This window comes from Mustela nivalis, assembly GCF_964662115.1.
Source record: "Mustela nivalis genome assembly, chromosome: 7".
Lineage (NCBI taxonomy): Eukaryota > Metazoa > Chordata > Mammalia > Carnivora > Mustelidae > Mustela > Mustela nivalis.
The window spans coordinates 12970422-12991510 of NC_139026.1; the positions used below are offsets into that span (position 1 = coordinate 12970422).

General features: G+C 44.3%; 1 protein-coding gene across 4 annotated transcripts in view; it reads left to right on the forward strand.

Annotated features, from left to right (window-relative positions):
* The window catches only part of LARGE1 (LARGE xylosyl- and glucuronyltransferase 1), a 524894-nt gene that overhangs the window by 272894 nt on the left and 230911 nt on the right, over positions 1–21089 (forward strand). The window lies entirely within an intron of this gene.

Sequence of the window (21089 nt, forward strand, 5' to 3'; positions counted from 1 at the left end):
AAGAGCTCACAAAATACACACCAGTGTAGACTTGAAGAAAGCATCAGTAATTTGCCAGCCAACCGAAGAAAATAATCAACATGAATATTCAAGAACGGTGCAAAGGTCTTGTTCTAAAGGGGCAGGCGGTATGTCTTGAGAGAAGTGACACATGGAGTGATGTGTAAATAATTGTTCTAAGTCGGTTCCGAAGATGAATGCAGATGCCAAAAGTAGTTCTTTTTTTTTTTTTTTTTTTTTTGTAAAGATTTTATTTATTTATTTGACAGAGCTCACAAGTAGGCAGAGAGGCAGGCAGACAGAGAGAGGAGGAACCAGGCTCCCCGCTGAGTAGAGAGCCTGATGCGGGGCTCAATCCCAGGACCCTGAGATCATGACCTGAGCCAAAGGCAGAGGCTTTAACCCACTGAACCACCCAGGCGCTCCCAAATGTTTTTTTGTTGTTGTTGCTGCTTCTACCCATTTTGCCCGCCCTGCACCTCCCACTGCTGACAATCATCTAGCCCTTCTCTGTATCTGTGAGCTTGGCGGGGCAGCGGGGGTGGGGTGGGGGGTTGTTTCTTCGTTTTGTTTTTGTTTTCTGTCCCCCCCCCCCCCCAAGATTCCCATGTAAGTGAGAGTTTATATATTTCTTTTTCTTGGTCTTATTTCACTTATAATGTCCTCAAGGACCATCCATATTATCCCACATAGTCAGACCTCCTTATTTTTTTATCACCTAATAGTATTCTTTTTTCATTTGCCATCGGTGAGCACTTAGGTTGCCTCCATCTCTTGGCTGTTGGAAAAGATGTTGCACTTACTGAATATTGGAGTGCCGATCAGTCATTTAAAACCGGTTGGGAAGTGTGTGTTGCATTTAAAGGTGCTAAGTTTCTTGTGTTTTATAGAACTCAGGTGGAATTCTGTATCTCTTCACTCTGATCATCGGGGGAAAGAAAAAGTAGGATGTTCCTGTAACACTCAAAGGTGACCAGGGTAAAGTTATAGACAGAATTAAAACTGAGTTATTGGAGATGAATATTGCAAATGAAACAATGTCTGTATGTGAGTAGGTAGGGAGCAAAAACAAAATGAGAGAGAAAAACAATAATGATGCTGGAACATTAGATATGCATATGGGAGGGAAATGACCCTTGGCCCTACTTGCACCATATGCAAAAATTAACTTAAAATGAATCTTACACCTAATGTCAGAATTAAAACAGTAGAACTGGTAGGAAAAAAAACAGGAGAAAATCTTAGTGACTGTAGGTTAGGCAAAGATTTCTCAAGCGGGGTATGAAAAGCACAAACTAAAAGAGAAAAAAAATTTTAATAAATCGGACTTCATCTAAACTGATAATTTTTCTTGTTCTGAGACATTAATAAGAAGATGACAACCCACAGACTCAGAGTATTTTCCATAGCGTATGTCTGACAAAAGATCTCTATCTGGAATATGCAGAGAACTCTTAGAACAGTAACAAGAAGACAAATGACTCATTTTAAAAATGGGCAACAGATTTTAAGAGACACATCAGTAAAGAAGACAAAGATAGCCAGTGAACCCCTGCAAAAGTGCCCAACATGATTAGTCAATCAGGGCACTGCAAATTACGGTCATCAGGAGTTTCTCCTTCACACTCACTACAGTGGCCAAGATTTTCAAAAGACTGACCGTCCAGGGCTTTGGTGAGAATGTAGGACATCCAGCCCTGTTGGACATTAGTAGACATGTCAATGGTACATCCATTTTGTAAAAACAGTTTGTCAGTTTCTGAAGAAGTTAAACAGACTCACGTTACGGCCCACCAGTACCACTCCTGGGTACTCATGCAAGAGAGAGAAAAACGCACACACAGAAATTGGTATGTGAATATTCATGGCGGCTTTACTCACAGAACGCAAATGGCCATCAACCAGAGAAAACTGTTCTGGTATATCCATTTAATGGAATGCTGATACTTAGCAGTGAATGTGACATACACAACAGTATCAGTGAATCTCGGAAGTAATCTACTACATGAAAAAAGCCAGACACAAAAGAGTGCATATTATGTATGACTACACTTAGAGAATTCTTGAAAGCAAGACAGAAGAGCCAAAGTGTGGGGTGGATGGGATCCACCTGCCAAGGGGTGTGAGGGAAGTGGGGGGCAGGGAGATGGAATTGTAGCAGAAAGTGATTGCATGGTGGTTGCAGACTGTAGACAGTTGTTGCATTGTTCATTTAAAAGGGCTGATTATGGTGCGCCTGGGTGGCTCATTTGGTTAAGGGTCGGCCTTCGGCTCAGGTCATGATCCCAGGGTCCTGGGATTGAGCCCCACATTGGGTTCCTGCTCACCAGGAGCCTACTTCCCCCTCTCCTCCCTGCATGTGCTCTCTCTCACTATCTCTGTCACTATCTGTCTCTCTCTCAAATAAATAAATAAAATCTAAAAAAATAAATAAAATTTAAAAGAGGGGGTGATTGTAATGCATGTAATTTTTTTCTCAAAGCTGAGAAAATAATACATAAAAATACTATTCCAGAAGCAAAACCAACCTCACTTATTATAACAAATACACATGATCTAAATTTCTGTTACTGGAGAAAAACCCTGATGCTTGATTAAGTAGCAGTATCTTAATAGTATGCTTAAAATCTTCAAGAAGTAGACCTAGAATAAATTATAAACTTAAGAAATAAATGTGTGTATAGGCTGTCTGAGACATATGAAGAAAAAGAAGGTACAGATGTTAATTTCAACTATCTCAAATATAAAGCATATTTAATTAAAAATAGTAATTTCAAATTGACAAGTGCAATATCCGTAAGAGGAAGTAGCCAGCTGTTTTCTAAGTAGAAAGCCTTCAAATATATAACGCAAAACCCGATACAAGTATAGGATGTATTGGTAGAGTTTCAGCCACTAAAAAGGCAAATCATATTGTTAATGACAAAGACAGTTTTAAGAATATAATCATTATGAGTAGATCTCAAAGCTCATATCCATAAAGTGGAATAAAATTGGATTTTCATGTGTTTATGAAAAAACTACATAAATTGAGGGCACAAGAAAACCTCATTAAATTCCAAACCATAAAAATTACACAGGCCCCATTCTTGGCTGCAAAGAAGTAATACTACATCAGAAACAAACTTTTTAATGGTCCGTTCAATGTACCTGGAAATTAGGGGAAGGTGAAGAATTTTTCTAAATGCTTATTTAATCCAAAAAGAAGTAGAACTAAAAATTATAGCCTATTTTGAAAACCACAAAAGAGGAATATTTCACAGTAAAGCTTATGGAATGTGCTCAGAGCTGTCATTGGAGATGTTTTAATAGCCTTCAGTGCCTTCATTATTCAAACACAAAAATGATGATAAATGTACCTCACATTCCATTTGATAATTTAAACAAGAATAATGATGTGGACCTAAGGAAAGCAGAAGGAAAATAAAGTTAATAGCAGAAGGCTGTGAAATAAGAAAAATTAAAAAAAAACACAAACTAGAATTAAAGTTTTGGAAGCTGGTTGTATGTATGGGGAATGGCAGTCCTCTGGCCAATTTAGGAATGAGCAATGGGGAAGATACTGTGACGCTGAACACTAAATAAGATGGAAGACAACAAGCATGGGCAGTGTAGTAAAATAACAGTAAAAGCCAGCATTTATGTGGTACCTAAGTACTAGGTACAGCACTAAGTATTTGATGTGGGTTCTCTCATCACAGCCCTCTCTGAACGTACTGCTGTGATGAGCCCATGTTGCAGATGAGGACCCTGAAACTAGAGGCCATGTGGCCAAGACATCTTGGCCAGAAGGGGCTGGAAACAGGATCAGGGCCCTTCAGCCTGGTAGTCGGTCTGGTTTTGGATCCTAGAACATAACACTCTGTAAAATGCCATCCCTCACAGAGGTGTATTTCAATCATGTATGTATAATATACATTTTAGTATGTACTGTGTATCTTAGGTATATATAATATGCAAATGTGGTATATTTATAATATGCCTATGTTGTGTATAATATATAACTACATAATATCCCATATACATATATATACATACATTGCACATATATATATTATATACAATGTTGTATATAATATATACACATTTTAATTAATCAGATTGTAATATATTTCATTTCTGTTAGTATTTTTTTTCCATTTCTCTTTGCCATATACAAATTTTACTCGCCCTTGTATGAAAATCTATGCATGTTAATATATATGCATATATATCAACATAATATATATGCATATATATCAAGATATATTACATATGTATAATATGTACACATGTGTATTATATACAGCATTGTATACGATGTTCTAGCGTATCTAGTTCACCATGTTGCCTGAGATAGAGGTCTTCCCTCCTCCCTTCCGGATCTCTTGTTTAGAGCTCAGTCTAAATCTCAAGAAAGCTATTCTTGGTCCCCCATTCTATTAACGTTTAGGTTCCCCTCCTCAGGATTGTCATGCCACGTTGTTTTCTTTTTCATAACACCTGTCATTGTGTAGTTATTTGTTAAACACTTCTCTTATATACTTATTTATTCAGGACCTTTAATGGACCCAAATATTGCTCATAAGCCCAACTCTGCCGCAGTGTCAGGTCCACAGGGATGGACCCCCTCTGTTCTTAACCATCCTGTCTATCCCCCACCGTTAGCATAGTGCTTGCACCTAATTGACTCTAAGTAAATGTTTGAATGAAAGAGTCTTAATAAGAATGCCTAGGCTTTCCTCTACTCAGCAGGGAAGAGTCCCAGGAGCAGTTACTTCTATCAGCTGTGAATATGAAAGGAAAGAGTGATATCTTATGTTCTGGGTAATTATCAACCTTTGCTCAAGGAAGAATTTCCAACCCCTGGAGAAAGAATGGATTATGCTGCAGAAGGCATTATTGTGAAGACTGAGCATTTGGGAAAAGATCAAATAGGATATGGCCAGATATAAAAATAAATTGTGGGTAGTTTAAAGACTTAAGTTTAAAAAGAGAAACATTCAGACTAGGGGAAAAAAAAATCCAAGGGTGAGGAAAATTTGTATATGGCAAAGAGAAATGGGAAAAAAATAATCAAAGGAAAACTCTAGTGATTTGATTAATTGAAACTAATTGGTAAGAAAAGGGGACATTTTCTGAATGTCAGTCAGCAAATGAAACAAAATTAAATGACAAGTGATAAATGGGGAAAATGATACTGGGAATAGACATAAGGAGAACACAAAGATCTAACAAATCAATAGGAAAAGTAGACCATTGGAAAAAATGGGTGAGGATCAGGATAAAGGAATTCATAAAATTAGAAAAACAGAGGATAAAAAAAAAAGTTTATGTAGTAATATAACAGCATTGCTATGTATTCAAAGAAATAGGAAAACAAGATTTTTATATCTAGATGGCAAAGGCTTTTTAAAAATTGTATTACCCAGTATTAGCAGGTATCCTCTGGGACTGACCCTTGTGAAAATAAATGCCTGTTATTAAATGAACGTCAGAATGCTTTTCTTATTAATGGTGTGGCAGCACGTCTCAAGAGTCTTCAAAAGTATATGCAGGTTACAGGATGCAGACTTTCTTTGCCCGGAGGAAACAGAGGTAGAGTCGAAGGATTTGGAGATGGTATTGTTTGTTTACAGACATTACAAAAGTTAGACACAACTTAAATCCCGATAGTGGGGAAAGGATGGAGATACTGTGGTACATTTTCACAATGGGGTATTTGAAGCTTTTCAAAATCTCTTTTTTTGATGAGCTTTTTAGTGGTTTAATAACAAAGTTGAGGGGTGCCTGGGTGGCTCAGTGGGTTAAGCCTCTGCCTTAGGCTCAGGTCATGATCTCAGGGTCCTGGGATCGAGTCCCGCATCGGTCTCTCCGCTCAGCAGGGAGCCTGCTTCCCCCTCTCTCTCTCTGCCTGCCTCTCTTGTCTACTTGTGATCATCTCTCTCTGTCAAATAAATAAATAAAATCTTTAAAAAAAAATAACGAAGTTGAATATTGCTTGAATCAATGAAGAGGGAAAAACCTTGTGATGTAGTATTTAGTTCAAAGAAAGACACAAAGCTCCTCCCCCACCCCATGTTTAAAGTCATCCAAATAGTTACATAATTTCTGAAAAAAGGAAGCACATAGGGCAACATTTATTAGCTTTCTTCTGGGTATAGGGGTTCCAGTTCTTTTTGTTGTTGCTGTATTGTACAAAATTTGTATAGTTAGACCAGTTTTTTTTAAAAGATGTTATTTATTTATATGACAGACAGAGATTACAAGTAGACAGGCAGGCAGAGAGAGAGGAAGGGAAGCAGGCTCCCCGCTGAGCAGAGAGCCCGACGCGAGGCTCGATTCCAGGACCCCGGGATCATGACCTGAGCCGAAGGCAGCGGCTTAACCCACTGAGCCACCCAGGCGTCCCCAGCCCAGTTTTAAAAAATATATGTTTTTCCTTCTGGAGGAAGGGAAGAAGAGAAGGAGAAAAACAAAGAGAAAATAGTGATGTCACACAAGTAACCGGAAGAGAACCCCTGTTCTCCCCATGTGGTAGGCAGCATGGCAAGTTAGGTAGGGGAGGGCACGCACACTGTGGGGTTCGGTTCATCTGCCTGTGAATTGTGACAGTCACGGTGCTACCATTTCTGTAAGAGGGTCTCACAGATGAGAATGTGGTTGCGAGAACACATGGGAACTTGAGGTTTTGTGTATTCGTAAATCCACTTTTTTTTTTTTTTTCTTGAATAGCGTTTGAGATGTCCTTGTGGGATGGGTCAAGGAGTACAGTGGAGAAGCAGGTCGCTGAGGACTGCTGCTTGCATTATTTGTGTGGTCAGAATAGACCTGGTTCATCTAGTCTAGGCTCACTGTTTCATACGATGATAGTTCCCAAAGAGAAGGTGCAGAACTCTTGTGGATCCTGGTCTCTCACATGATGACCTAATAACTAGATTGCTTTTGGGTACAATTAAAAAATGAAAGAGGGGCACCTGGGTGGCTCAGTGAGTTAACGCCTCTGCCTTCGACTCAGGTCATGGTCCCAGGGTCCTGGGATCGAGTCCCGCATCAGGCTCTCTGCTCCGCGGGTAGCCTGCCTCTTCCTCTCTCTCTGCCTGCCTCTCTGCCTACTTGTGATCTGTCTGTCAAATAAATATATAAAAAATCTTAAAAAAAAAAAAAAAAAGAAAGAAAAGAAGAAAGGAAGAACTTTCCCTTTAAGTAAATATGGCTTAAACAACTACTCATTTTTCTTACAAATGATCGGCAGTTCTCTGTGACACTTTAGTTTTCTTGGGACTGTTCTTGGGCTCCTCATGGTCCAGTGAACATCACAAACCCAGCAGTCCTCTCCTCGCAGGACATTGGGAAGGAAAATGAAAGCCTGAGTCATCTTCTGTCTCTCTGTCTTGGGGAGGGAACCTTCTCCCCACAGTCTCCCAGCAGACCTCCCCTCAGGTGCATTGGTCTAGATGACCATGTGTTCACATCCTACCTGCAGGGGAGACTGGGAAAGTGAGGGTTTCTACGGTCTGCGTGTTTGCAGCCTTTACAACAGTGAGCCAGAAGAGCCAGTCTGGGGAGTGGAAGGAGTGGAAAGGGAGAAAACCTATGTGTGCGTGCGTCCGTGTGCGTGTGCGTGTGTAGTGTTCTTTCCTAACTTGCTTTTTTTTATTCTGTGACTTCAGAGTTAACTCATTTGGAGTTTGGTTTAGGTAACTTTGTTGGGATTTCCCAAGGCACTTAGTCTGTCCCTGGGGAAGTTCGCAGCCCCTCCAAGATGAAGGTGGATGGACCACTGGTGGTTTCCATGTTCTCAGTGGCCCAGGGAAACTGGGTGGCTTGGGAAACCTGAAGCTAACTCTAATTAATACGTGGCTGACTTCTCAATTAAGAAGAAGTAACTCAGGTCTGTACCTTGGTACAAGCCAGTCGGTAGATAAGGATTTGCCCAATGCATGGGATTGCAGCAGAGTTCAGACATAGAAAAGCTAATGTCTTCTGCAGGAATTTAGTGCCCGTGAATGAAATCGGGAGAGGAGCAGTACCGATCCGTGACCAGCTGGGTAGTCAGGCCCGGCTTTCTGGGAGACACGGGGTTTGGAGCTGAGCCTTGAGGCGAGTGTGATTTCCAGAAATGAAGGGGAAGGCCCACGCTGGGTACATCATTATCCTGAGCAAGGAGGTTTTGAGGAAGAGGGTGGAGAGAAGGCGGAAGAGCTTTTTATCTGGCTCTGTGAATTAATGACGGGGCTTTCACTGCCCAAGGAAGCGAATACCTTTCCCAGAGCAGGAATCCTTTGTCTGCTTATTATCTGCTGAGCTTAGCTATAAAACTTAATACCCTCATCATTGTACTTTTTCTGTCTGGAAAGAGAGAAATGCATTTCTTTTATCTTCCTGGCCTTCTGTTTTTCCACGTACAAGGCCAGACCTTTTGATTGTTGAAGGAAACTAGTAAACCAGTTCACTAAGACGACTCTCCAGGACACTCACGATGCCCATCGCGGAGGGTGGGGGGGGGTTGTGGATTACTTTTCTCTTCTAGTCTTCAGTATCCATAGGCCAGTATGTCCACATTTGAATGAAAAGCAAACAAATTGAATGTCTGCTATATGCGAAGTATGTTAGAAAGCCCTAGGGGGAGCTTCGGAGGTAGAACTCGGCCACAAGGAGTGCTCAGGTGGGAGAGATACACAGTACGAGTGAGTGACACGCAGGGGGCGCGAGGCAGAGAGAGAAGCATGCTTAGAAGCAGGTGAGTGTGGACCTAACTGGCCTTATAGTTGGAAAATTGGACTTTGACTTCACAGTGTGCAAAATCCATTTAAAAATCAATGTCCCCAGTCTGTTCAGTGGGTGTGAGAGCAAAGGGGGAGCTAGAGGGGATGAGCATGACCAAGTTCCTTCCTGAGGTTCTGTTTCTCTTATTTATTAGATCACTTGCAACAGAACACCCACTCTGGGTACTCTGGGGCCTTGCTAAAATGAGTAAGTCCAAAGCCCTGATCTTAAGATTCTCAGGATCAGTGACCTGGTAGCAGTGTGGGTCCTAGGTGCAGGATGTCATGGTGGTTGAGTGAAAGATAAAGAATAGAATTGGTTCATCTACTCCAGACTTGCTGCTTTTACTCCATGACCATTCCCCAAAAGAAGGGATACACACGTTTTAATTAAAAGTCTCCTCCTCGGCCTTCTTCCTCTTCAGGTGACTACCATTAAAGGCAGATTAATTTTTTATAGCTGATGTAACAGGGTTTGGGACCTGTTGAATGTGTCCGTGGAGGGAGAGAGGACTCAAGTTCACCTCCCAGAATTCTGGAACAAGCTGGTGGGTGCACGGTGGTCTGGCTCTATGGGGGAGGCTGACAGAGGAGCACTAGTGGGAAGAGGAAGAGTTCTGTCTGTCATCTAGATGACCCACTTAGAGATCCTGGGGAGGGCGGGTGATGTGTGACTGGGAGCTGTCCAAAATGGAGAAGTGCTGACACTGTGGGGTTTTTTCCTCCCTAAATAATGCATAGTGCTGGATCTTCAGGTGCACGAGTGCATCCTTCTTTAGGTGAGCCTGGTGGGGACACAGGTGGGTCGATCTGTGACTCAGCAGAAGGAACCTAGCCTGCTTTGTAGTGGGCAAGCATTCGAGTCAAGCTAGCATTCCGGGCTCTGGTGCAAGAGAGCCTGAGCTTAGGGAGTGTGTCCAGGAGAGCCTCAACTTGGGTGTTTAGGCGGATGCTAAGTAATGACAGGTGCCTGGCACCTAGAGCTTGGAGTCCCTGGTTCTGTGTGAAGTTGCATTTAGGATGAGGCTTATCCTCTGCGTGGGGGTGGGGGAGTGCGTGGGCCTAGTGGAAACATGGAATCCCTCTTGCTAGGAGAGGGACAGCCTCGTTCCCAACAAGCTCATTGCAACCCAAAAGAGCCTTCCCTGAATCAGCCACTGCGCTATCTTCTTTGTCTAAACCTTGTATTCTTTTCTGTGTAAGCCTCGTTTAGGTTCCTCTCTTACTTGGAGAGTGATGCCTGTCTTATGTTCTGGAGTGGCTACTCTTCTTCCCTTAGCTTGGGAAGCTGAGGACCTCAGACCCTGGTCTTCCTCCTCCTTAGGAGTGGTTCACTAACTCTGGATAGTGCCGTGTTTTCTCATAGGTCAAAACTGAGGCAAACTCGTACTCCGGTACAAGGATCAAATCAAGATTTTGCCTGCTCATCTGTACACCTTTTTCAAGTTTTCACCAGTATGGTTTTTAAAGATTTATTTATTTTATGGGTTAAGGGCCAGAGGGAGAAGGAGAAAAATCCTCAGACTCCCGGCTGAACGGGTGCCCAACACAAGCTCCATCTCACAACCCTGACTGAGATCCTGACCCATGTAGAAACCAAGAGTTGAGGCTTAACAGACTGCGCCACCTAGGTGCCTCAGATTTTCACAAGTGTTTTTGAACAAGGTGCCTCAACCATAGCCCCTAGCACCATTGATGTTTTGGGGCTGTCCTATCTGAGGCTGTTGGGCAACAGTCCTGGCCTCTACCCACTGAATGGCAGTAGTTCTCTTCCCCTCAGGATGTGGTAACCACCCATGATCCCACAGTGGCCCACATCGGCCCTAGTTGAGGACCAGTGCACCCCAATCAGACAAAGCCAGGGGTGAGTCCGCTGTTAAGACACTCCCTGACTCTGATGCTCTAGAAGTGATAGGGTAGAAAGTTACAAGCCACCAGCTCAGAGACCAGCCAAGTGGAGTCATATCTTTTTATTCTCAGTCATGTGACACACAGGCGACACTTAGATGTCGTCTGTTCTGGACACATTCCCTGTTGACCCCATGGTGATGCCCACACCTCACTTCCTTACCTCATTTGGGACACTGAGAGGCCAGATTCTCTTTCTTCTCTAATTGAAATGGGCAAACCAAGCCAGAGTTATTTCCACCCAGAGAGAACTTGGAAATTTTTTTAAGTTTTCATCCCTCAGTGTGTGCACCATGTCACCAATTTGATTTGGGGGGTGGGGAAAAAGGTGCCCAGAGGTGTCACACCTTGAACTTTCATGCCAAGCAACTACGGACAATACTTGGATCTATCTGTTCCATCGCTTACCATGATGAGGTCAAAGCAGGATGTGGGGGCCTCATAGAAGCGGTCTTCCTGAAGGTCAAGTGGTGAGTTTCCACCCTACCAATTACTGGCTGTGTAACTTTGGACAATGGTGTTTTAAAGTCTCCATCTCCTATATATAAAGTGGGGATATGAATTCTTGCCTAATTCACAGAGTTATTTCCAGAAGCAAATGAACTCGTCTGAAAGTGCATTGTAAACTCGAAGATGCTGTGCAGATATTGGCCTCATCATTCCCATTATCCTTTTTGAAAGATGGACATCTTCACAAACTGACCTGTTAAATATCCTTTTATATACTCAACTCCCTTGGCTAAAAAACCTCCTCTAACTAGGATATTTCCATTGGATTTAACCACTCAGCCAGGCTCAACTCAAGAACCCCGGTGGGTTTTAAATCTGCTCACTCCTGCTAAATAACATGTTTGAAGAGAAAATAGCAAGCAGTGATCAACATCTTATTCACAGGCATAATAGCGCGGCTGAAACTCCCCTTTCTCATCCCCTGTTATTATTAATATGGTGTTATTACCTCACGTACATTGTGTCCCAGACTGTGCTCGTTGCCTTTACATTACGTATACATAATACAGAAGGCCTCTCCTCCAAAACCAGCCATTATCGAGGAGCGGGAGGAAATCACCAGTCGGGGCAGATGCAGTAAAGCACCGGCGTCTCAGGCTTGCTCACTGGGCTCGGGCCTTTGTTCCACTTGTCACGTCAGGCGATAGTCCCTGCTTCTAGATTCAGAACTGACTAGAAGCTAGTCAGCTAGGGCGGGTTCCTTCAGGTGCTCAGCTTGGTGCTTCCGTGTGCATCCTCCGGTCCGCAGTCTCCCAGAACAAGGGAGCAGCGTTGTCTCTGTTTCCCAGGGGCAGAGACACTGAGAGAGAAGGGGACTGACCCGCCTCCCAGCCCGTGTGTTCAAACTCCGAGCCCAGGACTTATCTTTATGCCATGCTGCTTCCAGACCAAGAGCGGCTTCAGTGTTCCCACACCAGGGAATGAAAAGAGACCACGACAAAAAGTACTCTGTAGAGGAATGTGAGTGTCTCTGAAGACCACAACACACAACCAGAGTGAGCAGAGCTCGCGCCATGGTTGATGTGGGTCCGGATTTCCCAGCTAGGACTCAGAATTGATTGGTTGGGACATTGCCCCCGCTGTTGGGTATGTCAGGCTTGATTGCACCTAAGAGTCTTTTGCTAGACTTAATGAGCACAAAATAGCACCCCAAAATCCTGCCCTGGGTTGCACTTGGGTATTGCTTGTGACCTTGATCAGTGCAGAGCTGGCAGCGATGCCTGGCCCCACCACCGGCTTTGCTGGGGCAGGCCCAGGAGTGGGATCCAGTGATTCTCCTGTGCAGCCCGTGCTGGACCCGGCCTCCAGCAGGTCTTCCTCGGTGTCCTAGAGAAGCTGACCTTTGCTCTGGGCACTCGATAGCACAGTTCCTGTGAAGGCTGAACATGAGAGGCTGAGATTTTCTCTGGTTCTCTCTGTAGGTGCTATGGAACAGAAATTAAGAATTTATTGTAATACTTCTGGGGCGCCCGGGTGACTCAGTCGGTTAAGTGTCTGCCTTCAGCTTAGATCGTGATCCCGGGGTCCTGGGATCGAGCCCCAACTCTGGGCTCCCTGCTTGGTGGGGAGCCTGTTTCTCCCTCTGCCTGAGCATCTCCTCTGTTGCTCTCTATCTCTCTCTCTGCTCACTCTCTCTCTCAAATAAAACCCTTTTTTAAAAAAACTTTTTTAAAGATTTTATTTATTTATTTGACAGACAGAGATCACAAGTAGGCAGAGAGGCAGGCAGACAAAGAGAGGGGGAAGCAGGTTCCCTGCTGAACAGAGAGCCTGATGCGGGGCTCGATCCCAGGACCCAGAGATCATGACCTGAGCTGAAGGCAGAGGCTTTAACCCACTGAGCCACCCAGGCGCCCCTCAAATAAAAATCTTAAAAAAAATAAAAGAAAAAGAAAAAGAAAAGAATTCACTGTAAGACTCTTTTCGGCTCTGCTTTTCAGTCTTCCCTTTCTTCTCTGTTTGGGTGTTGACAGTTCTCTTACTGCGCACGTGCAGCCTTGCAGACGTTTGTGCTGGGAAGGTGTGCGACTCCTCACAGGTGGTACTGACGGTGGCTGTGTTGGAATGTTCTTTTGTGCTATAAGTACAAGCTCTGTGTCGTAGTCACCTTTGCCTTTTCTGGCTGTGCTTCCTATTTCCAGAGGCAATCAGTCACTCCATCCCCAGGAATTCTAGTGAGACTCCGTTTATAGCTTTCCCTGCCTGATGATGATTTGAATATCTTATTTGAGTCAGTTTCCAAAATGATGAAGCTTTTTGGAATGAGTCAAATCTGAGTTTTAGTCCCAGCTCCTGTAATTCTTGAAGATTGTGTGATTTCCTTGATGTCTACCTTTTAGGGTTATTGTGTGAGCTAAAAGATATTTATAAATTGCTTATAGCGTCTGTTACATAGTGAACGTTCAACAAATGCCTTATTACTATCATAAATATAATAATACTCTTTCCTTTTTATCTGTGATCGCCTAAGAAATAGAAGCATTCCACGTTCACTGCTTTTTCCTTAGCATCTGGTAGACAGTTTGGCACACACAATGAATGTTTAGATAAGTGAGTCACTTTCAGAATTAGGTGATTTTTTTTTTTTTTTGAAGGGGGATTTAGAGCATTAGGAATTCCTTTGATCAGTAACCAAATCCCCAAGTGGAAAGTACAGGCTTAATGGAATTATCTTGTGCCACATACCATCTTCAGTAGTACTTTCTAAGGGTGACATTCATTTCCCTTCTGCACTCTCGCGTATGATAAATTTTAAATCTAGACAAGGTAGACAGCTATCCTCAACACCTGGTTTCCTTGACAACCCTTCGTATAAATAGTAAGGGCCTGTTAGGGGAGTGAATGTCAATATAACCACAGTCGAAGGCTTCAAGGTCAAGGTAAAAATATTTAAAATTACAAGACTCTTGGTTAATGTTTGTTAGATGTATTACAAGCACTGAGTAAAGGCACCATCTTTTCAAGGATGCCCAGTGGATGGGGGTCATTTCGGTGGCTAGCCAGGAGACATTCCGACCGTCATTGACAAGGCCTTCCTTTGGATCTCTGCTTTGCCAGGAGAGTTTCACCTTCCATGTTTTGTGCAAGAAAACAATTTCTAAACCAACCAGAAATTAATTAATTAAGTGGCACCTCTGGTTTGCCCTCCTTAACCCTCTTTACCTGCTCGGGGTTACCCTTCCATGTGTTTAGAGTTAAATTGACCTGTGGGGTGGATCTCTGAGGCTGGGACCGCAGAGTGTCACCGGCAAGAGCTTCACCTCCAAAGGATTACAAAGCCCTAGGAAAATGCAAAACACCTCGTTAATACAGCGTGGGGCCTCATTGATTGCAGTCTGTGGGGCTGCCTTCTGGAAGGTTCCTGGGGAAGGAAGTGGGAGGAGTGGGAGAGAAGGAATGCGGGGGAGAGGGGAGTGTGAGCAGACGCCCCCGTAACATCTCTGGATGAAGTTGAGAGCAGATAGCTGTAATTCCTTTTAGAGATTGTATTTATTTATTTGGGGGGCGGGGGGCGGGAAGAGAGCGTGAGTGCATGAGCAGTGGGGAGAGGCAAAGGAAAAGGGAGAGACAGACTCCGCGCTGAGCAGGGAGCCCCACATGGGGCTCGACCCCAGGATCCCTGGGTCATGACCTGAGCCTAAGGTAGGTGCCTAACCGACTGAGCCACCTGGCTGCCCTTGTGATGTTTTGTGATTAAACTGCCCTCTGAGTAAATTCAGGCAGAGCCCCTAGACTCAGCAGATGCTAATATCTGGATTCAGGTATCTGGTTTATTGGTGTGTTTCTGTACCTGTTTCATGTTTGTGCCTAGCATGGTGTCCTACAATCCTGTACCGCAAAATTTCTCAAGCATTAAAAATATTTATCATTACCCGCTCCCTACGAGCCTATTTCAGTACATTTTTTTCCTAATTGCACCCCCTCCCCCTGCGAGATTTTAATAACAAATCATGATAATCTCCAAGATTTTTTTTTTTTCCACCTCACAAGGAGCAATTTTGCCTTGTTAAGAATGCATGCTGAAGAATAAATTTATAGTAACAGGGAAACAAATAGGAGGCTTCCCCTCCCCCCGCACTTGCTAGCGAAATGATTATCTCCATTTTTAGCACTTTGAGCAGGAGTTGGGAGTGAGAGAGAGGTTGGGGGTGGGTTTTAGCTGGTTAAGCCGGGTCTCTGGAACTGCCAGATACTGTGTTCTGTCTAGGCCACGTTCTTGCTCCTAGATCACCGGTGACGACTTTTTGTATACACAGGCACGTAGACACGTAGGAAGTCTGCAGATAAACAGGTTACGACCAGCATTGATAAAAACACCACAGCTCGTCACTTCGAATGAGGATGGTATCCGCAGAACCATTCCTTCCCTGTTCCATACCCCACCACCACCTCCTCTAGCCCCTGTTCACATCAATCGCCATCCGGAATGCTGGAATCATGCTTCTTGAAATAATTGTTTTTGTCTCTTTAAGCAGTCTGCTGGTGTTTGCCAGGCTGAATGAGTGATCAGTGAACGGGGCAGGTCCACCCCTCCATCCCCGTCCCCAGGAAGGGTTCTCGGTCAGCCTTGCCTGCGGACTTGTGTTGTTTTACTTCTGCAAAACTCTTCATCGAGCGCCTTCTGTGTGTCAGAAACTGTGCTAAGTATACATCCGTAAATACATACTGTGCCCTGTAATAAGAAGAATTGCAGCTTCTAAAAATATTAAGTCCGGGCTACGCAGGAGCTAATGCAATTTTCTCCTCAGTGCATTGAAAAATCTATTAGTTAAGAAGGCAGCTATATTTCAGGAAATTAAACCACTATAACAGTCCAGTTCACAAATCAGAACTCCCGGTGCTTTGAAATGCTTCGTTTCATAACCTGAAGTACCGAGCTCAGGCAGTCTGTGAATGCTCCGGTGACGGATCCCCCCAAGCTTCACGGAGCTAAATAGAGAACACCTCTTGCCAGGCGTGAGAGGAAGGGGTTTTGTGGCCACCGAAAGGAGGAGGCAGGTGTTTATAGATCCGCGAGCACGTTCCTCCTGGCTCATTCTACCTTTGTCATCACTCCAGAATTAATTATGTTTATGGAAGATGGTTTCTGAGTAGATTTGTGAATAACGAGCCTTTCAGTTGGAAGCCAGCTACCTTATTTTAGGCCAGAGTTGCAAGCTCTGAATAATGTTCATTGATGCTTAGTGTCGAACAGTGTCACCTGAAAAGACCAGCCTGGGGGCTCTTAAAATGTTTCCTTCCAAGCTTCCATTGAGGGGAGATGTGAAATATGTAATTCGGCTCTCCTGTTGGTACGGGGTTCCTTAAATTTCAGTCTCGCCGACCTAGCGTGGCTTTTATGGAAATGAGATTTCTAGGTTTAAAAGAGGACAGCCAGAAAACCTTCCTGGCTTCACAGACTAAACTGCCCATGAGGTATAGGGTTATCTAAAGAACTGCCTGATCTTCTGTCACTCTTTCTCGTATTAATCTTTGAGAAAGGTCTCCTCTCCCTGTACATCCAGCTGCGTTCAAGTTCAGGGGGTTCACTTAAGCCTTGGGCTCTCTTGTGTCTTGTTTCTGCATGGTAGTAAGCTGGTGGGTGACCCAGCATAAATGAGTCAACCAACAAGACCTTGAGAAATACGGTGCTTCCTGGGTGTCCTAACTGAGTGTGTCCTAGGGTGTAGGTAGTCTGGGGACAACTGTTTTAGGACTGCATGGGGCTCTGCTGAGTTTTTTTTTTTTTTTTAATTTTTAAAATATTTTTATTTAAATTCCAGTTAACATACAGTGTAATATTAGTTTCTGGTGTATACTATAGTGATTCAACACTTTTTTTTTTAAGATTTTATTTATTTATTTGACAGAAATCACAAGTAAGCAGAGAGGCAGGCAGAGAGAGAGGAAGGGAAGCAGGCTCCCCACTGAGCAGAGAGCCTGATGTGAGGCTCGATCTCAGGACCCTGGGGTCATGACCTGAGTGGAAGGCAGAGGCTTTAACCCACTGAGCCACCCAAACGCCCCGACTCAACACTTCTGTACAACATCCGGTGCTTATCACAAGTGCACTGCTGAATCCCCCATCTCCTGTGCCACCCGTCCAGATGCCCACCTCCCCTCTGGGAACCAGCAGCTTGTTCTCCAGAGTAACAAGTCTGTTTCTTGGATGGCAAACAAACAAGAAAACAAAAAGAATGCGGATTTCCCAGCCCTAGGCCTGATGAAATCCTCACCTTGGGGATGTGATCCTGGGAATCTGCATATTCTCCCCCATTAATTAATTAATTAATTGATTGATTTTAGAGAATGCGAGTGGGGTGTGGGACAGAGGGAGAGAGAGAGAATCTCGGGCTGAATGGGGAGCCCGTCACAGGGCTCGATCTCATGAACCAGAGATCATGACCTGAGCTGAAATCAAGAGTCAAGTGCTTAACCATCGGAGCCTCTCAGGTTGCTAGAGTTCCTTCCAAGCATGCAATTGAGGTTATGTCTCTTTGCTAGTGAAATCCTTTTTTGTTTTTTTCTCCGACATTTGACCCTTTCCTGCCTCTCCGGGTCCTTCTCCATCACTTCCAACTGCAGGCTTTTCCTACATGTATCAGACTACTGCAAACACACACAAAGAACACACACGATTATTTATATCTCTGTGCCTTCACTGATGATAATCTCTCTCCTATCCTGCTTTTCTCTCGGTGTCTTGAGAAACTCAATTTGCGACTCATTTTTTAAGACCAAATTTAAGGCTCATCTCTTCCACACACCTCTAGGTGGTTGCTCTCCCTCTCCTGACTCACTCCTTTTAATTGCACTACTGCTGCTACACATACACTTGGAATTCATCTTAATCCGTTTTATACCATTCTAGAATTACAGATGTGGTATTCACACCCTTGTCTGGTCCCTCCTGTGCTGCGTGCAGCTGACCTGTAGAACCAAGAAGACGTTAGAGAAATGATGCCATGTCATTTCTGAGGCCAAGCCCTAGAAGACACCCTAGTTTCTTGCTCTCTCTTGATCACTCCCTCTGGGAGAAGCCAGCGTCCATGTTGTAAAGACATTCAAGCTGCCCTACCAGGTGGTCTGTGGGGCAAGGAGCCAATGTCACGTGCCACGTGTGGGTGAGGGCGCCATTTTAGAAGCAGGTCTCAAGCGTCTAGATGTCTGTACCTTCAACTGACAGCTTGACCACAACCTCTTAAGAAATCCTGAGCTAGACCCACCCAGCTTAGGTGTTCCTAAATCCCTGATGCTGAAACTGTGAGGTAACAACTACTACTGTTTCTGGCTGCTGTGTTTCGAGGTAGCTTGTTACACAGGAATGGATGAGGACTACCCCATAGGCCATAAGAGCTCTAAGTATATTTTATTCCTCATGGACTCTGGTCTCTAGTCTCTACTTGGTATCTGGCCCACATTCAGCGATCTACAAATGCTTGTTTAAATGATCCCAACGGAGCTGAAGTGTATTTTTCCCCCCCTGGCAAGGGTAAATACAAATGCATATGACTCTATCTTGTAGATTGTGAATCTCATCTTTTCTGTTGCTTTAAAATCTTTGGTACTATTAACAATGAACAACAATAGCCAGTACATAGCACCAGAATTCTCAAAATCCTATGGAGTATGCACTATAAGGATACCCATTTTACAGATGAGAAAAGTGAGGTATGTGGAGGTTTCATGACTTGCCCACAGAGACCCAGCTAGTGAGTGACAGAGCCAGGATCCAAACCCGGGCAGTCAGACTCCAGAGAGCACACTGCGAATTGGCTTAAAAGTTTGCATTTTAAAAATTGAGCCCTTACCATGAGGCAGGCACTGTGCTGGGCCCCATAGTTCTCCTGCCTCATTGGATACGTTCCCACACCTTGAGTGACATGTGTCATTTTCTCTATTTTATGAGTGACGAGGTGGAGGCTTTGAGCAATGAGTTTGCCAGTCTGGCGGTGGGGTTGGATTTGGAATCTGACCAGTCAGACGCCCGAACTCAAGCCTGTTCATGGTCCTCCTCCTGGGCGTCTCCTCGAGTCCCTGGCTCACCCGAGCTCCTCACCCTCCTTTCTCAGCAATTATGTTCTGAACATACAGGTTGGTTGCCAAGACGACCACTCGGAAACAACACGAAAGGCAAATGACTTTTCGAACGTTTTGCAGCGAGGACGACTTCTTTTTTAATTTTTAAAGACGTGTCAAGGTGATTTGTAATCCATGGGAAAATGTTGATATGGGTGAGAAATCTATTTTGAGCAATAAATATTTCCAGGATGATAGAGGCAAGCTTACAGACTATAAATAAAATAACTCCCTAGGAAGAGAGCAGGATATGCTACTAATATTCCTATTATACAGATGAGAAAATTTAGGTCCGCAGGGACGTGGAAGCCAGGAATACCCAACTCCAAGGCCTTCGTACCTAATTGCCATGAAAAGCTGCTCCCTGGTGAGTTAAGGTGTGGATGGAGATAGGCTCAGTTATGGTGATGCAGGAACCCAGAGGGGTGGGAGCAACGCCGGGGACCTGGGACAGTGGGAAGGGAGGAGAGAGAGACACTGTCCTCATTTCAGAGAGGAGTGGCTCAGGCTGGGGATTGGAAGATGGGATAAGGAAAGACTTGGGTCCCCATTCCCCAGACTTCGTGCGCTGGGATGGTAACACCTGACCTGTCGACTCGGGGCTGGGAGGGTACGGGGGAGGTCGCTAAAGTAGTCTGCAGAAGGCTCTTAATGCAACGCCTGGCACTCAGGAAATGCTAGGTGATATTTTCTGTTGTCCTCATGCCTGGGGCATCCCGGTGCCTCCTGAAGGTCAACATCTCCAAGAAGAAACGTGCACCATTCCTTGATAAAACCAGCCCCTCTTCCTGTCTTTGCCTTGTCTGTCAAAGGTCGGAAACCTGGCGTCCCACTGAGGCATTCCTTTCCTTCACACCCTTCCATGCTCATGTTTCTACCCTGAGCAGGTTTCCTGAGGAACTTCTCTGTGGACCACCCAGCATCAGATGAACCCTGAAATCATTTGCGGCACTTAACAGAAATTCCCCTTGGGAAAGGTGCCCTTTCCCTTGAGAGCATCCCCTGCCCCCCACTCTGCAAAGAAACCCTTAAAACCTGGCACTGCTTACGCTCCCTTTGTAAGCACGTTAGGTAGTATTCCTGGGCACGATTGCATTTTTGCTAATTAAATCTTAGAACATGCCGCTTAGAATGATTAACAGCCATTGCAAAGATAATTGTCCATTAAAAGAAACCTAACTTTCATTTTTGTTATTGTTTTAATTACATAAACCCTTTGGTGTGTTTCTAGTGATGAAGAACGTGCCAGGTTACTGCTCCAGCAAGTCTTGTCATCTTACAGGCTGCTCCGGGGGGCGGGGGGGCGGGTCAGACCTACCTGGTGTCTTGTCTCTGTTGACCACATGACTTAATGTCCTTGATTGGACCAAAGTTTAGTGCAGAGTTGAAATGAGACTCGCTACCAGTAAGGGTTGCCCCAAGAGACTGTCCCAAAGGTTGCATGGGTGAACATTCCCACCCACTTTGATGGAAGGTTTTTGTTGGTTTGTTTGTATATTTTATGTAGGTAGGTTTTTCGTCCCAAAACCAAAGGTATGGAGTGCAGCTTGGAGGTCTACGAGGGGAGGCTTTGAGTTTCCGAGATCTCACTTGGTGGTTTTGTTAATAATCTATGTAGGAGGGACACGTGGGTGGTGCAGTTGGTTTAGTGACCGACTCCTGGTTTCGACTCAGGTTGTGACCTCAGGGCCATGAGATCGAGCCCCACGTCCCATCGTCACCTTGAGCTGTGCGTTCAGCAGGGAGTCTGCGTAAGACTCTCTCCCTCTCCTGCTTGTGCTTTTTCTTTCTCCCTCCCCCTCTCTTTCTAAAATAAGTAAATAATTTTTTTTTTTTTAATCTAGGATATCTGGGTGGCTCAGTCAC